Below are 7,500 nucleotides of genomic sequence, written 5' to 3' on the forward strand. Positions count from 1 at the left end.
AAGAGAGAAAAACAAAAATAGGAAAGAAACGGTAATTTTTTTTTCTCTTTCTCTATTTTTTGTGTGTTTGGTAGAAATAGATTTTTGGGGTGGGTGGTAGGAGGAGGGGGGGTATTAACGTCTGATTAAGTGATTAGATAATTATGTATGACGACAGCAAAGATATACTGTTGATTTAAAGAGAATAGACAAATATAGATATTTAACTCAAGATAAATGATAATAAGTAACTTGGATGAAAGAGAATAAAAAACAGACGGAAAAAAGAGTTGATAAAAAGGAAAATTACTAAACAAAAAAACAAAACAAAAAAGACAGTCCAATAAGAAATTGACCAGAATAATCAACTTGACCGTGGAATAAGAATTTGCTGGAAATCTGAAGCAAAACTAAGAGACTCGTGTACAAACTATTTAAAAGAAAATAAAGATAAGTGAGACTATAAAGAAGGACGGGACACAAACAATTAGAAATGATATGTAAAGATAAAGGATTGAATAAACAGAAAAAGGCCCCTAAAATACAGAAAACAAGGAAAACATTTGAAAAATATCAACAAGAAAAACCTACTCTAAACCTACTCACTAAGACAGCCTGGTCTCGAACTCAGAAAGATTAAAGAACAACGGTAAAAATGAGTCTTATATTTTAATGAAATAATCATAACATTTAAAAAAATGGTCTTACAGGCAATATATTTTTTTTTTATTTCAACGGCAATCATTTGAATGAAATAGGATAACATTCACTGAATGTCAGTGAATTGGAATTACAATAATTATCAAAATAAAATCAGCTGACCCCTAAGCCATGGGCAACCCACACATAAATTTGATAATGATAGTGCTCAGTATGATGATTAAATCCTAGGAAGAACAAAATGTAGTTACGATGATGTTATGAATACTGATGTCAAAATATTAAAACATTAATTACAAAAGGTGATACTGACAATGAGAAATTTCTCTATGACGATAATGATAATGATGATGATAATTATAATTATTGTAATAACCGCACAAGTGATGATAACACTATCGCAACACAAAATCAGCAGCAGCAACAACAACAACAACGAATAAGCAACAAAGACAATGAAAAGATATCAACCGTCTTTCAACAACGACATAGACAACAAACAAACACAGCTACAATCCCCTCACCCCCCTCCCCCCTCCTCCCAGAAAAAAAAGCCGAAAGTACACCAAATCACAAGGCTTTGTTTGTCCAAGCCTTGAATATTACCGTATGAAAAAGTGCGTGTGCGTGCCATGAGCTCTAATGACTTGTCTTGTCTCTGTTGTCTTTTCGTGAAAAGAAATTCTGACTTCTGTAGTAACTTCGTTTCTTTTGATTAATGTTCTCTATTTCGTTCTTTTATCTTTTCTTCCTCTTCTCCAACTTTCTCTAATTCTTTCGTCCTTTGCGTCCATCTCTTCATTTCGCATTCTTTTTCTCCTGTTTCTTTCTCCCTTCTGTCTTTTTTTACACACACACACACACACACACACACACACACACACACACACACACACACACACACACACACACACACACACCTCGGTGCACACTCAGTAGATAAGCTCTTCAATCAATGTGATTTAACCCCAAGTATTAAGTCCGTTGCAGATAAGCAACTCCGTTTCACTTATAGATAGATAGAACACATACAACACATAGGTCAAGAAAAGCACGTAGAATAAAAGAGTAGCTGGCACCTGCAATTACCTGTTATATAATTGGTCAATTAAGCTAACTCGAAGTGATTTACCCCCCTCCTCCCGCCCGCGTCGCTATCCCTTCCTTTCCTTCTCCCCCTTTTAGCTCCTGCTTTTATTCTCTATTTCATTTCGATAACTTGAGGCAAAATTTAGTTTCACGCTTCATTCGAGTTTTGTTGTGTTTCACTGACAGACGTTTAGAAAGATGTGTGTAGTCTTTATATTATATGTATATATATATAATTATATATATATATATATATATATATATATATATATATATATATATATATATATATATATATATAAGCGCGTGATTTGGATGAAAGGAGGCGGATTCTAGTTCTCTAACTTTGACTTATTTTTTAAGGATATAACACACACACACCCTCTCTCCCTGACAAGGACTTCGGTCCCAGAATGAGAGAGAAAGAGAGAGAGAAAGAGAGAGAGAGAGAGAATATCAAATGATTAAATGTGGTTTCCTGTGAATTTAATTATCTCCATCTCAACTAATTGAGTTGGGAGTTAGGTGAGAGAGAGAGAGAGAAACAGACAGAGAGATAGATTGAGAAAGAGAGAGAGAGAGAGAGAGAGAGAGAGAGAGAGAGAGAGAGAGAGAGAGAGAGAGAGAGAGAGAGAGAGAGAGAGAGAGAGAGAGAGATTAGAGGCAGAGTTAGATAGATGGAAAGAAAGAAAGAGAAAGATATATAGGTGGATAGAAAGAGAAAGAGAGAAAGAAAGATATATGAATAGAGATATAGAGATAGATAGAGATAGATAAATAGAGTATTCACAGTAAAATTAATTTGAGTTTCGAGCTAACTTGATGACTAATCACTCCGTCATAATTAAGTAATAGCACTTTCATGTAATTGCAGTTGGGAAAAAAATATTAGAAAACTTTTACATGTAAATCATATTACATGTTACATAGATATGAATAAAACATGTGTTCAAGTAACATTTTTAAATATTCAGTTCATTATTGAATAACATTTTGCTACTCGTGTTCTGCAAAGATCAATCTAAAGAAAAAAATAATCGAGAAAGATTCAGAAACACATTTATTAAAGAGACCTACTCGCTCAAAAGAGAAAGAAATGGCGGTCATTCAGCCATAAAATATTTTACAAAACAGCAAGTCATGCCAACGGCCGTATCCTTAGTGATCTGGGTCATCGAACCGATACGATCATCGCAGGGTACGAAGGACAGTGGCGATGCCTTTCAATATTTTTATACACTTGCCTTCGTTAAGTATGCCCCCGGACGAAGGACATTGCTATCGTTCCAATAATATTTCGTAACTTGCGTCTGGACAAAGCGAAAACAATGCGACTCGGGACGCGACAGTGCGAGGACGACGGCGAAGACCGGGGAGCGAAAATGACGAAGGATACGGCTGTTAATACTGAGTGAAACTGCAAGAAAAAGTTCTTCACACAACCAACCAATCAGATAATAGCTTACCAAAAGAATCATCTGGTCAAAAAACACTTCACAATTATTAAGTTTTACACACGTTTAACCAGTCAAAGAACTTGGAAAGCGTCAAACAATCAAATAACATTCAACAAACAAACCTAACCAACCAAATAAAACAACTTAAAAGAGACAAGCAACTGAATAACACTCTACAAGCAAGTCAGCCAATCAAATTACGTTTTACAAGGAATCCCTCCGTCCAATCAGGTAACACTTCACCAGCAAAAGAGTAACTCAGCCGAAAAACACTTCACAAACGAGTAGGCCAATTAAATAATATTTTCCCAAGCAATCCCGCCCATCCAAAAGTTCTGAACGCCGCCAAAGACTCAAGCAACATTTTGCAGAGAGTCAGACAATCGCGCGGCTCTCACAAAGGCGCAGTCAGCTGGAAGCATCAACGCCCAAGTGGAATTTTATCGGCCGGAGATAAAAACACTGGGACCTTCAGGAGCTTATGACAAGGAAGTGGGAGATGGAGGGAGGGTGAGGGAGAAGGAGAAGGAGAGGGAGTGGGAATGGGAGAGAGAGAGAGGGAGAGGGAGAGGCAAAGGGAGAGAGGGGAAAGGGAGAGGGATAGGGAGATAGGGGAAGGGGAAAGGGAGAGGGAGATAGGGGAAGGGGAATGGGAGAGGGAGATAGGGGAGAGGGAGATGGAACTAGGGGAAAGGGAAAGGGAAAGGGAAAGGGTAAGTGAAAGTGAAAGATAGAGGGAGAGGGAGATAGGGGAAAGGGAGAGCGAAAGGGAGAGGGAAAGGGAGAGGGAGAAGGAGATAGGAGAAAGGGAGAGGGAGTGGGAGAGGGAAGGAGAGAGAGAGAGGGAGGGTGTGGGTGAGGAGGAGAAAGAGGAGAGGGTAAGAGAGGGTGTGACACGAAATTGAGAGATGGCCGCCACTTGCTACTGTCTGCAGGCAATCGCTTCGTGCGGAGCCCGTCGCCTCGACCGGCCTACCTCCCCCAGCAAGAGCCTGTCTAAGCCAGACGTCCGACAAGCCACTTCCTACCGAAGTCAATATCACTATTCCGCTTGTGCCGCCCTCTCTCTCTCCAATAAAGGAACCAAGAACCATCCGATGTTTGGCTAACAACCCTATTGCGAAGCACCTCTCACAGGGGGAGGGGGAGGGAGAGAGGGAGGGAGGGTGAGGGGGAAATGAAGAGAAAGGGGGAGGAGAGGGAGGATGTAGGGAGGGGGAGAGGGAGAGGGATACACACACACACACACACTCATATATATATATATATATATATATATATATATATATATATATATATATAGAGAGAGAGAGAGAGAGAGAGAGAGAGAGAGAGAAGAGAGAGAGAGAGAGAGAGGGAGAGAGAGAGGGAGAGAGAGAGAGAGAGAGAAGAGAATGAGAAAGAGAGAGAGAGAGATTTCCGATATCAAGGCTTGATATATATAGAGAGAGGGAGAAGGAAAAGAAGAGACAGAGAGAAAGAAAAAAAAAATCACCCAAATGACTTGAGAGAGAGAGAGACAAAGGGAGGATAAGGGAGGGAGAGATAGATAGAGATAGATAGATAGATAGATAGATATAGAAAGAGAGAGAGAGAGAAAGATAGAGAGAGACTAAATAATAAAACGTGGATTCCTGTGAACCTGATAGTCTCCACCTCAACTAAGTGAGGTGGAAGGCAGGATCAAAACAAGTTTTTGCTTTGTTGCATTCAAGTCACGATGAAATGCGTTCAACATTAATGTTCACACCTCAGTGGCATTTATGAGGAAAAACAATAGTATGCAACACGTCCTGTAGTAAAAAAATATAAAATTGAGACAATATCCACGAAAAGTAATCTTCAGTTAAAAATAGTAATTGGACACTGGAAAAGACTGATAGGAGCATACGAAAGGGACCTTAGAATTGTATTTGAATTTTAACACTCATGCTATCACTGAATGTTTTAGGACAACAAAGAAACAGCAGCTGGCAGCACGCGAGGGTCTCGCATAACAAGCCCAATGATATTCTCTGGTTCTCATTACCATAAAATGTAAGTTATAGATACGTTTGTAATATACACTTCAGTAACTTCCTGTTGTTTTTAACTTTTTTGAATTCTCGAGTTCCTGATAACTTTTGAAAATAGTTAGGGACATCACACGATTAGCCAGCCAAGCAGATACGTGTGTTTTGCTTCTCAGGAACTTTTGGCTATTCAGTTTTAGCCCCAAAGGAGCCTTCCTTTCGCTCATCGCCGGGGTAAACAACAAGTTTGAGTGAAAATTAAAAGTCTTTCTCTCTCTCTCTCTCTCTCTCTCTCTCTCTCTCTCTCTCTCTCTCTCTCTCTCTCTCTCTCTCTCTCTCTCTCTCTCTCTCTCTCTCTCTTTCGTTCTCTCGATTTCTATCTCTTCCTCTTTCATTCTCTCTCCCTCTCCCTCTCTCTCTTCCTCCTTCCCCCTCTACCTCCCTGTCTTCCCCCCCTCCTCTCTCTCTCTCACTCTCTCTCCCTCCTTCCCTCCCTTCCTCCCTCCCTCCCTCCCTCCCTTCCTCCCGCTCTCCCTCCCTCCCTCATTCCCTCCCTCCCACCCTCCCCCCTCTTCCTCTCCCTCTCTCTCTCTCTTTCTGATGGACTTTATCTTCCACTCCTCTCTCGCTTTCATTTCCTTTTATATATTGTCACAATATAATATAATTTTCGATCTGATTTTCGACGGGTAACCGAGTAAGATTCTGCTGTACATAAAGAATGAGGAGAAGAACTAAGGGAGAAAGGAAAAGAAGAAACGAAGAAAACAAAATAATGATACCAAAAGAAAGAAGTCAAGAGGTTGATAAAAACGAAATAAAAGAGAATGGAATGAAGAAATAGATAAAAGAAGAAAAGAGAGAAGAAAGAGAAGAAGAAGAGGGAGAACAAAGAAGAAAAAAGAAAAAAGGGCGTTACATAATTAGGCACAGAAACCCCATGATTAAAATAGACGAGGAAGATTAACAAGAAACTACATTAGTTGTTCGTGACACAACTGCATACACTGACTGTATCGTGAAATAGGCGGGGAACATGGAACGCATAAAACAACATGGGGAACAACATGAAACGGAGAACAGAAGCAACATGAATAGAATGAAGAATGAGATAAAGGATCAACATGAGATCTGCAGAAACAACATGAAACAATGGATAAGAACGATATAAAACATATAGGAGCAACATGAAGAACAACATGGCATATACAGGAACCTTTTGAAACATAGGAACAACTTGAACAGCATGTCATGTAGAAGAACAACATGAGGCATATGGAAGCAATATGAAACGGACATACATGTACAACTTGCAGGATAGCATGAAACGTAAAAGAACAACATATGAGGCACAGAAACAACATGAACGTACATGGGCAACTTGAGGAGTAGCATGAAACATATAATAACAACATGTAAGACATAAGAATCACATGAAACGTACCGGAAGAACATGAGGAACAACATGACACGTATGAAACCAACATGAAACACAAAAGAGGGCATGGAACGTGCAAGAACGGGTTCATGGAATATTGCACTGACTTTTTGCAGGGAAGTTGACGTGTTCTCGTATCCCCTGCTCATACTCAACATAGTTTGGGTAAATGTATAAGTATTATGATTCAAATCTATTTCGTTGAACTATTTTAAAACTGGATTTAAGGAATAACAATTTTCAACGCATATAGGATGATATTCTAATAGAAGTACTATCATATATCGAAAATGATCATTGTATCTAACTCTATGGTAATTATATGATTAAATATTTTATAAATTCCAATTTGTTGTATATATCACGCAAATACGATCATATATCATACAATATGATAGCCATAGAAATATAGACCATAAAAATCTATATTGCTGTACATAGCATACACATCCTAGCATATAACGTACAGAATTATTGCATTTGTTGTAAGTCTGGCAACGGTGCAAGTAGCTAAGCAACAATACTTCAGAAATGCAGGAACATACCATCGTTTTTGTTTTCTTTTTGTTCTTCTTGTTATTTTATTTTTGTTCTTCTTGGTCGCTGTTATTTCTCTGTTCCCTTGGTGCCATTCTATCCCCCCTGCTTTTATCATTATCATTATTGCCATTATCATGTTTCATCATTTTTACTATACTTTTTATTCTCTTTGTTATTATCATTGTTACCATTATCATTATTATGATCATAATTATAATTGCTATCATTATTCTAATGATAATAGTGATAATCATAATCATTCATATTACTATCATTACTACTAATGTTATTGTAATTATTACCATTAACATTATTATCATCATTA

General features: G+C 38.3%; 1 protein-coding gene across 1 annotated transcript in view; it reads right to left on the reverse strand.

Moving 5' to 3' along the window:
• Nucleotides 1-7,500, reverse strand: part of LOC122260557 (galactosylgalactosylxylosylprotein 3-beta-glucuronosyltransferase P) — a gene marked incomplete in the record, with an annotated part of 38,765 nt that overhangs the window by 21,201 nt on the left and 10,064 nt on the right.

The sequence above is a fragment of the Penaeus japonicus genome, unplaced genomic scaffold, assembly GCF_977035675.1.
Source record: "Penaeus japonicus unplaced genomic scaffold, GWHDUDI00000001_assembly GWHDUDI00000034, whole genome shotgun sequence".
NCBI classification, from domain to species: Eukaryota; Metazoa; Arthropoda; class Malacostraca; order Decapoda; family Penaeidae; genus Penaeus; species Penaeus japonicus.